Source organism: Dermacentor silvarum, chromosome 3 (genome assembly GCF_013339745.2).
Source record: "Dermacentor silvarum isolate Dsil-2018 chromosome 3, BIME_Dsil_1.4, whole genome shotgun sequence".
NCBI lineage: Eukaryota > Metazoa > Arthropoda > Arachnida > Ixodida > Ixodidae > Dermacentor > Dermacentor silvarum.
Window position 1 is genome coordinate 11,286,138 of NC_051156.1, and position 16,247 is coordinate 11,302,384.

At 48.4% G+C, this 16,247-nt stretch overlaps 4 non-coding genes across 4 annotated transcripts; all 4 read right to left on the reverse strand.

Moving 5' to 3' along the window:
• Nucleotides 1–1,397: 1,397 nt before the first annotated feature.
• Nucleotides 1,398–1,470, reverse strand: Trnar-ucg (transfer RNA arginine (anticodon UCG)). The gene has a single exon. It is a non-coding gene; the product is annotated as a tRNA-Arg (tRNA).
• A 4,991-nt stretch (nucleotides 1,471–6,461) lies between these two features.
• On the reverse strand, nucleotides 6,462–6,534 carry Trnar-ucg (transfer RNA arginine (anticodon UCG)). The gene has a single exon. It is a non-coding gene; the product is annotated as a tRNA-Arg (tRNA).
• Nucleotides 6,535–6,605: 71 nt separating this feature from the next.
• On the reverse strand, nucleotides 6,606–6,678 carry Trnar-ucg (transfer RNA arginine (anticodon UCG)). The gene has a single exon. It is a non-coding gene; the product is annotated as a tRNA-Arg (tRNA).
• A 6,058-nt stretch (nucleotides 6,679–12,736) lies between these two features.
• Trnar-ucg (transfer RNA arginine (anticodon UCG)) lies at nucleotides 12,737–12,809 on the reverse strand. The gene has a single exon. It is a non-coding gene; the product is annotated as a tRNA-Arg (tRNA).
• Nucleotides 12,810–16,247: the final 3,438 nt, after the last annotated feature.

Below are 16,247 nucleotides of genomic sequence, written 5' to 3' on the forward strand. Positions count from 1 at the left end.
TCTGCGCGCTGCACTTGATAGCTCCGTCGGGCGTCGCCTCTCGTCCTTTGCCAAGCCAGAAGGGAGCCATGGTTTCTACGTCGGTGTAGTCGTCGCCGGCCTTTTGTCCGGCGGGACGTTGGGTTTCGGGCGAAACGTCGCCCGGCGCTGTCCTGCCGATTTGAGGGGTGGTTCGTCCTGGCTTATAGGAGGCCCTTGAGGCTATTCGACGCCGGCCTTGTCGTGAGTCCTCTTTGCTGTCGCACTGCTCAAGCTTGGTTGGACGACGTCCATGCCTTCTTCGTCCTCTATTGGTTTTACGCCTTCAGTAGAAATACTTTGGTTGCCTTGTCCTTCCGCAGCACCAACTTTCAGGTCTTCGACAGCCTGAATAGGCACAGTGGTCTTGTCCTCGGTCTGTGTCGTTGCCCCGCCTCCGCTAATAACGTTAGTAGTAGGAGATGGCGACGGAACGTTCTTTTCTGCGGTTCTCGCCGCCTCCTCGGCTTCATCCGCGTCCATAACAAGTTCGGAATGGTCCTCTCTTCTCATGGGCCCTGTGACATTTGCGTACGTTTTGACGCACTGCGACTCATCATGGCCGAAGCGGCGGCACTGACTGCAACGTGGTACTTTACATTCACGTCGGACGTGTCCTGAGGTATGGCACCTAAGGCAAAGTGGAGCTCTTTCAGGAACAACAACGAGGGCCTGTTCTCCGGCAATGCGTAGCTGGTGCGGCAGGACCTCAATTGTAACACCAGGCTTCAACTTCAAAGAGACAGAACGCGTTGACGAACCTTTGTCCATGACTCCCTGAACGCGCCAACGTCCCTTAGCGACTTCCATCACAGTACCGTACGGTGCAAGGGCTGTTCGCACGTCTTCACCCTGCACGTTGTACAGAATCCAGTGGATCTTCATCCTCACGTCCTGGTCACCGGGATCAATAACAACGCACCGACGTTCTTTAACTGTCACTTCACGGGCGGAGAGCAGCTTCTTCATTCCTTCGGCACTCTTGAACGTGATAGCCCAAATGTGGTTCATTTGGTACGCCCCCAAGGCGATAACCTCGGGGAGCAGTGCCAAACCGACCAGTGCGTTGCGAAAATCCTCGACCTTGTAGGGCCTTGCTCTGACGTCGGCGTGCAAAAACAGCGTATTTAACACAATTCCACCTGTTGGTAGCCGCGGCAAAATAAATTCGTAGTCCTGATCACTTGAGCCAGTAAACCTGTTTCCGCGGCCAAGCTGGGCCGCTGATACCGCTCCGTTGGAGCACATGATTTCACGTCCGTCACGCTCGGTGGCCGGAAGTAGAATCCATTAGGCCACGCGGGCACATATAGGACATTTTGCGCCAACTTCGTTAAATGCGTGTTCGGCAAGCAGTAAATAAAAAATTTTCAAACCAACGTCCGCGACAAGACTCGAACCTGCAGTCTTCTGATCCGAAGTCAGACGCCTTATCCATTAGGCCACGCGGACTATTTTTTTCTTCATTGCCTGTTTACATGATACAGAAGGGAACAAGACAGAGGGTTTCAAAACTTTTTGAAAGCGATCAACTCATCAAACAGCTCCACCCAAGCAGGTGGCTGTGGTTGTGCATGGTAAATCTCTCGCATATACGCTACATGTTCAATTAAATTTTCCCTTACAGTGTGAGGGTCAACGTCGGCATGTCTTACTGCCATTCTAGTTTTCCATATGCTATGGAGGCTCAGGACCATTATCATGTCGTAAGGAATGTCACCATCATTTTCAACTGGTAAATATCAGATTCCATGTGGCGTAATCGGCAGTTCCTTTTTAATAGTTCGCTGAAGGATGTCCCAATGATATATTGGATCCCAGCAATCGATAAATACATGTTCCATAGTTTCTGGTTTTTTGCATAATATGCAGTTCACTGTCCACGGTACGAAGATTTCTTTGTCTTGTAGCCACGTCTTTACCGGTAAAGTGTTTGTATGGAGCTTGAAGAAGAATGATTTTACATGGGGTTTTATCGGCATTCCTTTGACTCGTTTTAAGACGTCTTGTCCATTACCTCCAGTGTATATGTTTCTGTACAAGGGAACAGGTAACATAACATCCAATAAATCTTTGTACAGGTTTTTCCTTTTGACTATACTCAAATATTCAAAAGAAAAACGCGCCTTAAGTATGCGAAAAGCAACAACAACTTCGTGCCAGTAACCTCTTATACCGCGTAACGCGGTCTTGTTTGTACACACAATGAATTCCGGTAGTGCATTGTGCAGGCGAACTTGTATAACCGTGCGCAAAAATGGGTCACACTGATCCCTTAAAAATATAAAACGTGACACAATTTGTCTGATAAAGAGGTGCGACAGACCAAGTCCACCTTTCTTCACAGACAAAAACAGGTTAGTGCGACTAGTTCTCTCCCAACTCCCACCCCAAATAATCACTGCGAAGACTCTGTGAATTTTTTGTAGGTTAGCCCGGGACATGAACAATACTTGCATCACATACCATAACTTGGCGACTAAAAAAAGATTACAAGTAGTCGCACGTGCAAACATTGACAGATTCCGACCCTGCCATCCCAGTATCTTATCTTTCACCCGCTCTGTTTCTTGTTTCCAATATTGTTCGGGATCGTCATAACATTCTAGAGGGGCACCTAAGTACGTTGTTGGCATTGCTGTCCATTGTACGCCAGCGAATAATTCAGGTTTTTCGCTCCACTCGCCATGCCAAAACCCTATGGTCTTCTCCCAATTAATCTTGCATCCGGCTTCCTTACAAAAGTTACCCGTCAGCCTAGCCACCTCTTTGATGCTTTCCTGGTCCTGACAAAAGACAGCAATGTCATCAGCGTATGCGAGTACCTTGACTTCTGTCGCTTCAAGCATAAAACCGCGAACTTTTTGGCTATTAATTAGGCTCAAGCAGAAAGGTTCCAAATAGAGATCAAAAAGTAATGATGAGATTGCACATCCTTGCCGAACACTGGAGAGAAGTTGGATTGGTTCACTTAACTTTTTGTTTATAATGATCCGCGTGCTGCACTCTGAGTAGGCCATTTTAACTCCATTTAATATCACTCCGCCGACATTAACGCATTCTAATAATGAAAAGAGTACTTCATGGGATACATTGTCAAACGCTTTCTCCAAGTCCAGTTGCAGCACTGCAACCCGACTGGAGAGGGCATCGCAACACTCAAGCACACACCGAGCTACATGAGTATTCGTGGAAATTGTTCGGCCCTTGATGCCACATGTTTGATGTGGTCCCACTAGCTGTGTTACGACACTTTGAAGTCTTTTCGCTAGCACTTTTGTAAATATTTTGTAGTCGCAGTTTGTAAGGCTTATTGGCCTGTATGATTTTACTGACAACAGTTTAACCGGGTCTTCGCACTTAGGGATTAGCACAATATGGGATGTTCGGAAAGATGGTGGCATTCGCTGTGTTGCATACATTTTCTTGAAAACAGTATGCAGTAATTGGCTGAGCTGATGTTTGAAAGCCTTGTAGAAGGCCGCTCCTAAACCATCAGGCCCGGGAGCTTTTCCTGCACCCAGTCCATCGATGTCATCTTCAATTTCTCGTAATGTAATTGGAAATTCAAGGTTTGCTTTATTGTCTTCTTCTAAACGTGGCATGAGATTAAGGAAGTCACGCTCAAATCCTTCTAGTTTTTTCTTGTTTCCAAGCAATTCGCGATAATGAGCTACGAATGCTTGCTCTATCATGGTAGGCTCGGAAGTTTCCTCGTTTTGATATATTATTGCTTCTATTTCTTTTTTTGTTGCGTATCTCTTTTCGTCACTTAACGCCCGTTTGGTGGGCGTTTCCCCATTCCACAATCGTTCCGCCCGCGCTCGTACCATAGCTCCTTTATATCGTTCTTGGTCGATAAGTTCGAGCTTACTTTTTATTTCCTTTATCTTATTCATGCAAGATCCAGCATTTTCACACTCTGTACGCATGAAAAATTCTAGCTGGCTAGTTACTTCTTTTTCTTCTTGTTTTTCCTTGCGATGCAATACAGTTGCCCTTTCTATCGCTTTCATTTTAACGTTTGTTTTGAGAATTTCCCAGCTTGCGATGCAGTCATTGGTCTGCGCTGTCGTTGAGGAAATAATTATATTATTTATATCGCTCACAAAACATTCATCATCAAGCAATTTCGCATTAAATTTCCAAAGATCCCAATTAAAGTTCGTTTCTTTTCGTTTTTCCCCTAAATTAAACATTACTAGACTATGGTCAGAAAATGATACGTGTTTAATTTCGTATCTTTGACACAGCGGCACAAGCTGTAATGCAACGTACGCTCGGTCTAATCGGGCATGACTTTCACCTTGGTAGTGCGTATAAACGGATGTTTTCCCCGTCGATAAGAGACAACCGACATCTTCCAAATCATAATCGTTTACAAGCATATTTAAAAACTGCGCGCTTGTATCTTTACGTTGCTGTTTTTTGGCGCGATCTTCTGGTCTGCACACGCAATTAAAATCTCCCATCAAAATTACGTATCGCTCGCAATTCAGGTATTCTTCTAGCTGTTCAAAAAAAGGTCTACGTGCACATTCATCATTTGGAGCATACACACACAATACTCGCCATTTAACGGCGGCAAAAGAAAAATCAAGTATGACAAATCGGCCAGTTCCACATATAGTCACTTGTTCTTCTACAATACCAACACTGTTACGAATAAAGAGAGCGCAGCCTCCCGAAGTGCCAACCGCATGACACACGCACACGTTGTACTGCGCTCTAAATGGCTGCACCATGCGGTCCGTCTGTTCCTGGCCTTCCACCTTTGTTTCTTGTACTGCCACTATATCTAAATTATTTTCTTGGAAAAGCCGGCTTACTTGGTATTGGCGTCTCCGGCTTGCCAAACCGCGAACGTTTAAAGTGCCCAGACGAAGGGGCTTCGTAAGGTTAAGTGCCATGGTTAAACCGAAACATGTGGACCGCATGGAATTTACCTCAATATTTTGTGCTGGTATTCGGTTGACTCGTTGCTGCGATGGGCAACGTCGCGTCCAGCAAGCAGTTCGCCGGTCTACAGCGCTGTGGTTCAGTTGCTAGGTGCCTTGAAGCCATGGTTGGTGCTTGGAAATCCTAACTGGGCAATTCGCTGGGCTATGCGTTGTCCCTCGCTACGAGGACATAGATCCCTCCATTTTCCGGTCAGGAGGGACGGTGGGCTTCGGTTTGAAGCTCGGTCGTCGGCCCGTTTGAAGGCCGGCCATCATGACTGTTTTGGTGGGCGGTTCGTCACCGCTGCTTGCACTGGGCTTTACCACTTCGTTGCCTGCTTCGTCGCGCGGTCTCTTGGCAGAAGCACCAGATTCAACTTCCATGACTTGCGCGTCGGCTTGCGCTTCCACAGCCAACACTGCTTCCACTACCTTGCCTTTGTCCTCCTGCGTTTCCCCGGTCAAAGAGACTCCGCTTGTCTGGGGTGTGGTGTTGTCAGGAAAAACACCCTTCCACGCGTTGGTAGGGACAGCCTCCTGATTCGCTTCCTTCGCGTCTGTCTGCTTTCGCGCGTCACTAGGGGCTTCCTCGGCGTCGGCCTCATCCATTATGAGCTCAGTCTCCACGTCTTTACTTCCTTTTCCTGCGATGCTTGGGTAGGTGGTCACGCATTCCGCGTCGGCGTGACCGAAGCGCCTACACTGCGAACAGCGAGGCACACGACAGTCACGTCGGATGTGACCGGTGGTGTTGCAACGGAGGCATAATGGTGCTCGGTTTGGCACAACAACCAAAGCGAGTTCATTTCCTACCCGCAACTGGTGTGGTAAGTCATCGATAGTGACACCGAATTTGAGTTTCATGGCGACTTGGCGGGCTGTAGATGCTCTGTCTGTAATGCCGCGTACACGCCATTTTTCCTTTGTGACTTCTGTAACTTTTCCATACGGCGCCAAGGCCGCACGCACTTGGTCATCGCTGACGCCATAAAGAAGCCAGTGCACTTCCGTCGTAGTCCTTGGTCGTTTGGGTTAACCACAAGGCATCGGCGATTCTTGACTTGTATGTCTCCGGTAGACAACATTTTCTTCGTTGCTTCAGCGTTCTTGAAAGTCACGGCCCAAACATGGTTCATCCGGTACGCCCCCAAAGCGATAATGTCGGGGAGCACACCGAGCTGTTCCATGGCATCCCGAAAGTCTTCTACGCGGTATGGCCGCATCCGCAAATCCGCATGAAGAAAGATGGTATTCATCACAACCTGACCTGATGGAAGTTGAGGCAGAATAACTTGGTAGTCCTGGTCGACTGAAGCAAAAGACCTGTTACCGTGGCTTGAATGCGCCGCTGAATCCGCTCCTTAGGAGCCCATGTTACCCACAACCGTACACAACGGTGGCCGGAAGTGGAATCCTTAGGCCACGCGGACACATATAGGACATTTTGCGCGACCTTCGTTAAATGCGAGTTCGGCAAGCAGTAAATAAAAATTTTCAAACCAACGTCCGCGACAGGACTCGAACCTGCAGACTTCTGATCCGAAGTCAGACGCCTTATCCATTAGGCCACGCGGACACATAGGACATTTTGCGCGACCTTCGTTAAATGCGAGTTCGGCAAGCAGTAAATAAAAATTTTCAAACCAACGTCCGCGACAGGACTCGAACCTGCAGTCTTCTGATCCGAAGTCAGACGCCTTATCCATTAGGCCACGCGGACTTTTTTTTTCTTTATTGCCTGCTTTGACACTAGCGAAACAATACAAATGCATATATACAGTGCACCGAGATCACGTCAGGCGGGATGGTCATATTAAAATTTCTTGAGGCACACCAGTTTAGAGCACTGCACGGGCTCGGGCTTACCCGAAAGCCCGAGCCTGGCCCGGCCCGTGGGCCGGGTCGGGCCGGGTAGAACAGTTTTTTCACGGGCTCGGGCCGGGCTCGGGCACGGCTTGTGCTTTTTGACCCGGGCTCGGGCCGGGCTCGGGTTTTTTGACGCGGGCCCGGGCCGGGCTCGGGCTTTCTGGTGGTGGGCATGTAACGTGCAGCGAGTTATTTTCCGGCGTCTCAACTCTGAAAAACATTATTTTTCGGGCTCGGGCCGGGTTCGGGCCGGTTTCCAGTCGGGCTCGGGTCGGGCTCGGGCCTAAGGTAAAGGGATGGCGGGCCGGGCTGGGCGGGTAACGTAGATTATTTCCGGGCCCGGGCCGGGCCCGGGTCTCGCCATAAAAGTTTTGATCGGGCTCGGGCGGGCCGCCCAACGTAAAAACAGGCCCGGGCCGGGCCCGGGCTGTAAAAATCGGCCCGTGCAGTGCTCTACACCATCTCATCAAGAATGCTAACCCAGTCTGCGGGTTCACTCTGTGCACGATACACTTCTCGTATAAAAGAAACACTTTCAATGAAGTTCTCTCGCGTAGAGCATGCATTGGCGTCAGCATGACGAACAGCCATTCTCGTCTTCCACAAACTGTAAAGGCCCAAGACCATGAACATATCAAAAGGTATTCCTTGATCATTTTCAACTGGCAGGAATCGAATTCCATACGGGGTTATGGGGAGTTCTTTTTGGAGAGTGCGCTGCAAGACATCCCAATGAAATACTGCGTCCCGACAATCAATGAAGGCATGTTCAATTGTTTCGGGCTTTCTACACAGCAAGCAGTTCGTTGTCCACGCTACGAATATTCCTTTCTGTTCAAGCCATACTTTAACGGGGAGGGTGTTTGTGTGTAGCTGGAAAAAAAATGTTTTCGCAGCAGGTCTTACAGGCATCCTTTTGACTCGTTTCAGCACATCTTTTCCTGGGCCTCCACAGTGAACAATCCTATACAGTGGGGTAGGTAGCATGCTGTCAACCAAATCGACGTAAAGTTTTTTCTTTCTCACTGAGCACAAATACTCCAGCGAAAACCGTGCACAGAGTATTGAAAAGACACAACAACTTCACGATAATAACCAGTCGCTCTTCTACTGATAACACTGGATGTAGTTAAAACAAATTGCGGAAGTTCTGTTGCCATTCTCGCATGAATGACAGTGCGGAGAAAAGCATTTCGTTAGTCGCGCAGAAAAAAGAACCGCGATACAATCTGTCTGATGAACAAGTGTTAGAGCCCAAGGCCTCCACTGCGAACACTGCGAAAAAGGTTTGTACGGCTGGTTCGCTCCCAAGTGGAATTCCATATAAAGGTAGCAAACACCCGGTGCACTTTTTGAACATTGACGCGAGACATGAACATTACTTGCAGTATATACCAGACTTCGGCAATCAAAAAAACATTGCAAGCTGAGGCACGCACAAACACTCATAATCCCCGGCCTTGCCATCCCTTTATCTTTTCTTTCATCAGTTCTGTTTGTCCGCTCCATAACTGCGTGGAGTCTTGATAGTGCTCAAGGGACACACCTAGATAAGGTGCAGGCACTGTAGTCCATTGCATTCCGGCGAAATTAGTGGGCATCGCGTCCCAATTTCCATGCCATATGCCAACACTTTTTTCGAAGTTTATCTGGGCGCCCGTGTACTTGCAGAAAGATCTTGCCAGGCGGACAGCCTCGATCACGCTTTCCTTGTCTTCACAAATAACGGCGACGTCATCTGCATAGGCTAGCATTTTAACCTCAGCGGCGTGCAGCCTAAAACCACGTATGTTTACATCATGGATGACTGCCACACAAAAAGGTTCGAGGTATACGGTAAAAAGCAATGGGGACAAAGGACAGCGTTGTCGTACAGACGACCGGACTGGCACCTTCGAACTAAGGCATTTAATAATTACAATCTGCGTTGAACACTCTTCATAAGCCATTTTAACGCCCTCTAAAATGATGTTCCCAACATTACAGTACTGCAATATAGAGAAAAGCACCTCATGTGACACCCGGTCGAAGGCCTTCGCAAGGTCGAGCTGCAACATCGCCACCCGACCCCCAATGTCATCACAACATTCTAGCACATTCCTTGCAATGTGGGTGTTGGTGAAAATTGTACGGCCTTTAATGCCACACGTCTGGTGTGGCCCTACAAGCTCCTTAATCACGCTTTGGAATCGTCCAGCCAGTACTTTCATAAATATTTTGTAGTCTGTGTTGGTTAGACTTATCGGTCTGAATGAGCCTACTAAAAGAAGCTTTTCCCGGTCATCGGTTTTTGGAATCAAAACTACGTGTGACATGCGGAATGAGGGTGGCACTTTTTTAACTTCGTACGCTTCTGAGAGTAGTCTGTGCAAAAAAATGTCACAGTTTCGCCCTAAGGGCGAAGCAATGAATGCGATAGCAACACAGCAATGTCATACGAAGTAGGTGAGCGGCTTTGGTAGCAACAACACGCAGAACTGTTGTCGACGCTATCGGCGTTTTGCCCGCGTTAGCTCAAAATGCGTGCGGCGTTGGTGACTGTTGCCGGAGCCTCTGATATAAATAGGCACTTGGTGCCGCAGCTAAACGTCGCCTCCCTTCCCTCCCCCTCCCCCACGGCCTCTCGCGCGTCTGAAGAAGGCGCGTTTGCTCTACATATATGGTGATTGTAAAGGAGAAAAGAGACGCCTACTTCTGCAGCCCTTAAGCGAGCACGGCGCAGAACGCGCGTTTGTTCTCCGCCGTGCGTTCACTCCCCGTGAAAGACGCGCCCCTCGCGCCCTTTCACTCGCACATACAGCGTTCGGCGCGCGGCGACGATTTCATCTCCAAATGACGTCATACGGAACCTCACGGCGACGGCGACGGCGACACCGACGGCAGAAATCTGCTTTTGAGTGTCCATATAATTGCTATCGCAATAATACAGGAAAGCTCGTGACTGAATGATTTGTAAAACTTGGTGCCTAGGCCGTCTAGCCCTGGCGACTTTCCTGACGGCAACTTATCTATTGCCCTTTCAATCTCGGGTACACTTATTGGCATTTCGAGGCTTATTCTAACGCCGTCTTCCAACGTTGGCATTTCGCTCATGAATTCGCTGTCGAAGCCTAGTCCAGAGCGTGCCCCATTGCCGAACAATTCCCGATAATGCTCAACGAAGGCTCTCTCGATTAAAACAGCTTCTGACGTCACCTTGTTTTCAAAACGTATCTGTTTAATCTCATTTCTTGACGCATGCCGCTTTTCGTCGTTCATTGCCCGTTTGTTTGGCATCTCACCCATCCATAATTGTTCGCTCCGAGCACGTATAACTGCAGCTTTATATCGCTCTGCGTCAATAACATCCAGCTCATGTCTTACTTTCTTTACATTTTCCGCAACCTGATCATGAATCGTATTTTGTACGCTCAAAAGAAATTCTAGCTGTCTTTGCAGCTCTCTTTGTTTCTGCAGTTCTTCATGCTGGCGGCTGCTTCCTCTTTCGATCGCAATGAACTTAACTTGGACCTTAAGTTCTTCCCATGCAGCCATAAAATTGTCGTGCTTGTTTGTCATCAAGTCTAATATCTTTTCCTTTACTCTGCGCACAAATGGCTCATCATCAAGCAGCTTTTCGTTGAATTTCAACGTGTTCCAGTTGAATCGTGTTCTTTTAACTTTTGCCCCCATCACGAAGCTCACTAAGCTATGATCCGTGAACGATAGCGGTGTGACATTATAACTGTTACAAAGGGGGATCAAATCTAGTGAAACATACACTCTGTCCAGCCTTTCTCGGCTGTTTCCTTGAATGTGTTTGTACTGCGGAATCGTACCGCCAGTGAAAATTTGACCCACATCTTCTAAGTTGTGGTCGTCAATTAGGGAGCTCAAATAGAGAGCGCTTTTGTCACGAACACGTTCCCCTCTGTTTCGATCTTCCCCAGTACACACACAATTAAATCACCAAGAAATATGATGTAGCGGTCACACTTTAGGTACTGCTCTATATACTCAAAATACAACGCTCGGTCATTCACAATGTTCGGCGCATAAACGCATATGAGCCGCCACGACGCTCCAGAAATGGAAAAATCGACAATAAGCATGCGGCCAGTTTGACATACAGTTACACGTTCTTCAATAATGCCAGCACTCTTCCGTATAAGCAGCGCGTACCCGCCTGATGAACCATTAGCATGACATACGCACACATCGTAATGCGCCGTGAAAGGCGTCACCATGCGATCGGTCTGCTCTTGAGTTTCGACCTTAGTTTCTTGTAAAGCGACAACATCGAGTTCCTTCTCCATACACAAGCGACTGAGTTGATACTGTGTCCTTCGCGCTCCGAGGCCACGAACATTTAAAGTGGCCACTCTCAATGCTGTCTCTAATTTCACCGCCATTAGTCTGTATAAGCAAGCCGATCGCAAGGTGCCGCTGGAGAACAAACCATTCCAACACTATGTAAAAAACTTTCCAAAAACAAATGCTCAACGAAAAGCCGCTCTAACCACACGCGTACCTTTACGGTGTACGCGTAGGCTAATTCTGAAGTGGCACCCATCTCTTGACGTCGCTAGCGCGGGCCCCCCAGTAGGCGCCGGGTCTCAGGTAGGCGGTTCTGCCGCCGTTCGTCTGTCCGGCGGGATGTTCGGTTTCGGGCGAATGGACGCCCGACGACTCGCCTGGGTTTTCTGCGGCGGTTCGTCTTTAGTCTCGTTGTCAAATTCCTCCTCTTGGCCGCTCGTTACGTCCCTTGCTCTCTTCGTAGCCGCACTGCTTGCACTCGTGTCTGCGACGTCCATCATTGCAGTTGCTGGTCCGTGTTCTGCTGTACTCGCCCCAGCAGTGGCGAGTTCTATGGCCGTTTCTTCTTTACCTTTTCCGTCACTTGTCTGCACTGCAGCTTTCTGTTCAGTAGTTACTGCAGTTGCCACCTTCGAGGCTATGTAAGCCTGCTCAGTGGGCGTCGCAAATGTGTCGGCCGGCAGAACTTGCGCACGGAAAGACTCATCCACGTCTGCTTCATCCATTAACAGGTCAGCCACGTCCTCCCGAAGCGCCGGTCCCGTTACGGACGCGTAGGTCTTAACACACTCCGTCTCATCATGGCCGTAGCGCCGGCAAACGGCACATCTCGGGACGCGACAGTGACGTCGAACATGACCGGTGTTTCGGCATTTCAGGCAAAGTGGTGCTCTGCCTGGTACAACAACTAAGGCCTGCTCACCAGCGACACGAAGTTGATGAGGCAGGTCTTCCGCGGTCATACCCGTCTTCAAAACCAACGGCACTGCAAGCGTTGAGGATGCTTTATCTTGCACTCCGTGGACACGCCATTTCTCCCGGAAGACGTCCGTGACCTTCCCGTACGGTGAAAGGGCGGTGCGTATGTCCTCGACCGTCACGTTGTGTAACATCCAACGCAGCTTCAGCCGCACGGCCTGGTTGGCTGGATCAACCACGATGCACCGCTGTTCGTTCACTTTTATTTCCTTGGCGCTTGCAAGCCTTTTGACACCTTCATCGCTCTTGAAAGTCACTGCCCAAACGTGGCTCATTTGATACGCCCCTAATGCGATAACATCCGGCAGTAGGCCTAAGCTAGCCAGTGCGTCGCGGAAGTGCTCCACCCGATACGGCCTGGCACGCACATCAGCATGTAAAAACAATGTATTTAAAACAATCCGACCTGTAGGCAGTTGAGGCAGCAAAACTTGATAGTCCGGGTCTTCTGAGCCAATATTCCTGGTGCCGCGGCCCTGCTGGGCCGCTGAAGCCGCTCCTATGGAGCTCATGTTCGACACGTCCGCTCGGTAGCGCGGCAGAAAGCCGAATCTAGGCCACGCGGACACATAGGACATTTTGCGCCACCTTCGTTAAATGCGAGTTCGGCAAGCAGTAAATAAAGATTTTCAAACCAACGTCCGCGACAGGACTCGAACCTGCAGTCTTCTGATCCGAAGTCAGACGCCTTATCCATTAGGCCACACGGACACATAGGACATTTTGCTCCACCTTCGTTAAATGCGTGTTCGGCAAGCAGTAAATAAAAATTTTCAGACCAACGTCCGCAACAGGACTCGAACCTGCAGTCTTCTGATCCGAAGTCCGACGCATTATCCTTTAGGCCACGCGGACTTTTTTTTTTATTGCCTGCTTTGACACTAGCGAAACAATACAAATGCACATATACAGCGCACCGACATCACGGCAGGCGGGATGGTCATATTAAAATTTCTTGAGGCACACCAGCTCATCAAGAATGCTAACCCAGTCTGCGGGTTCACTCTGTGCACGATACACTTCTCGTATAAAAGAAACACTTTCAATGAAGTTCTCTCGCGTAGAGCGTACATTGGCGTCAGCATGACGAACAGCCATTCTCGTCTTCCACAAACTGTGGAGGCCCAGGACCATGAACATATCAAAAGGTATTCCTTGATCACTGTCAACTGGCAGGAATCGAATTCCATATGGGGTTATGGGGAGTTCTTTTTTGAGAGTGCGCTGCAAGACATCCCAATGAAATACTGCGTCCCGACAATCAATGAAGGCATGTTCAATTGTTTCGGGCTTTCTACACAGCAAGCATTTCGTTGTCCAAGGTACAAATATTCCTTTCTGTTCAAGCCATACTTTAACGGGGAGGGTGTTTGTGTGTAGCTGGAAAAAAATGTTTTCGCAGCAGGTCTTACAGGCATCCTTTTGACTCGTTTCAGCACATCTTTTCCTGGGCCTCCACAGTGAACAATCCTATACAGTGGGGTAGGTAGCATGCTGTCAACCAAATCGACGTACAGTTTTTTATTTCTCACGGAGCACAAATACTCCAGCGAAAACCGTGCACAGAGTATTCGAAAAGACGCAACTACTTCACGATAATAACCAGTCGCTCTTCTACTGATAACACTGGATGTAGTTAAAACAAATTCCGGCAGTTCTGTTGCCATTCTCGCCTGAATGACAGTGCGGAGAAAAGCATTTCGTTCATCGCGCAGGAAAAAGAACCGCGATACAATCTGTCTGATGAACAAGTGTGAGAGCCCAAGGCCTCCACTGCGAACACTGCGAAATAGGTTTGTACGGCTGGTTAGCTCCCAAGTGGAATTCCATATAAAGGTAGCAAACACCCGGTGCACTTTTTGAACATTGACGCGAGACATGAACATTACTTGCAGTATATACCAGACCTTGGCAATCAAAAAAACATTGCAAGCTGAGGCACGCGCAAACACTGATAATGCCCGGCCTTGCCATCCCTTTATCTTTTCTTTCATCAATTCTGTTTGTCCACTCCATAACTGCGTCGAGTCTTGATAGTGCTCAAGGGACACACCTAGATAAGGTGCAGGCACTGTAGTCCATTGCATTCCGGCGAAATTAGTGGGCATCGTGTCCCAATTTCCATGCCTTATGCCAACACTTTTTTCGAAGTTTATCTGGGCGCCCGTGTACTTGCAGAAAGATCTTGCCAGGCGGACAGCCTCGATCACGCTTTCCTTGTCTTCACAAAAGACGGCGACGTCATCTGCATAGGCTAGCATTTTAACTTCAGCGGCGTGCAGCCTAAAACCACGTATGTTTACATCATGGATGACTGCCACACAAAAAGGCTTTTGCCAGATCTAGTTGCATCATTGCAATTCGATCCCCCAGCGCATCACAGCATTCCAATACCGTACGTGCGACATGTACATTCGTGGCAATGCTACGTCCCTTCATTCCGCAAGTCTGATGCGGTCCAACCAATTTCGTTATCACGCCCTGTAATCTCTTCGCTAGGACTTTCATGTATATTTTGCAATCAACGTTGGTGAGGCTGATCGGGCGATAGGACCCCACCAACAAACGCTTCTCTGGGTCATCTGATTTTGGGATCAACACTATGTGCGATGTGGTGAATGACAGTGGTACTTGCTTTCGCTCATACGCCTCAGTCAATACTCGTAACAGTAACTGAGCGACTATGGGCTTAAATGTCCTGTAAAACTCGGCACCAAGCCCATCAGGTCCTGGAGTTTTGCCAGTCTATAGGTCTTCTATTGCAGCTTTAATTTCGTTTTCAGTTATGGGCATCTCAAGACTCTCCCTTACATCGTCCTCAAGTCTTGGCAGGAGAGACAAAAAATCAAAACAGAAAGCATCACCCATCTCTCTCGCATGGCGAAGAAGGTCGCTGAAGTGCTCTTTAAATACGTGCTGGATTACATTAGCATCGCTTGAAATTTCATCACCATTTCTTATCTGCCTGATTTGTTTTTGGCAGGCGTATCGTTTTTCATCTGTTAAAGCTCGCTTCGTTGGTGTTTCACCGGCCCACAGTTTCTGTGCTCTTGCGCGTATAACTGCTGATTTATACCTTTCAGTGTCTATTCTTTCAAGCTGGCTTTTCACATCCCTTATATCTTTCGTATACTTCCCAGGCTCGGTACTCTCCATGCTTATTGAGAACTGCAGTTGCTCGCATGCTGCTTTTTCCTCTTGCTTTTCTTTGTGTCGGTTGGAGCAGCTCTTTTCTATGGCTTTACTTTTTAGCCACTCCTTGAAGTCTTCCACTGAACAGCAAAAATACTGGGCCGCTCCTCGAGCAGCTTCTGCATCTCATCTGCAATGCCATTTACAAATCCCTCGTCCTCCAAAAGTTTAGCGTCAAATTTACAGAGATTCCAGTTGAATCGCGTACTCCTTTATTTCGCACCAAAACTTGCGATCACCAGGCAATGATCGCTAAAAGCCACAGGTTCAACTTTGTAATCTGTGCAAAGGGGTACAAGCTCAACGGATGCATAAATGCTATCCAGTCTGGCATGGCTATCTCGTTGAAAGTGCGTGTATTGCGGTCTGTTCCCGTAGGTGAATATGCTGCCAATATCCTCTAAGCTATTGTCATGAACCAGACCGTTTAACAATTGTGCGCTCCCATCACGCACAGGCGTACCCTTCACTCGATCGGCAGCGGCACACACACAGTTGAGATCGCCCACGAGCAACAGCAGTTTGTCACGAACAATGTAGGACTCTAGACGGTTAAAAAAATCGCGGCGTTCAGAGTCAACATTTGGTGAATTGACGCATATAATGCGCCAACACAACTTCGAAAAGGAAAAGTCTACGACGAGAAGGCGACCACTTGGGCAAGAAAAAGTTGACTCCACGATAATGCCTAAACTATTGCGGAGAAACAGGACGCACCCACCCGATGTTCCAACAGAATGGCAAACATAGACATTGAAGTGTGCACGAAAGGTGGACACCATACGCTCAGTAAATTCTTCGCTGTCAATCTTCATCTCGTGGACGGCTACGGTGTCCAGCGCGTTGTCAGCAAGAAGACGATTAAGTTGACATTGACGCCTTCGTGCACCAAGGCCCCTGACATTCAGAGTCGCTACGCGTAATGCTACGTCAAGTATCATCGCCATAAGTTAGGAA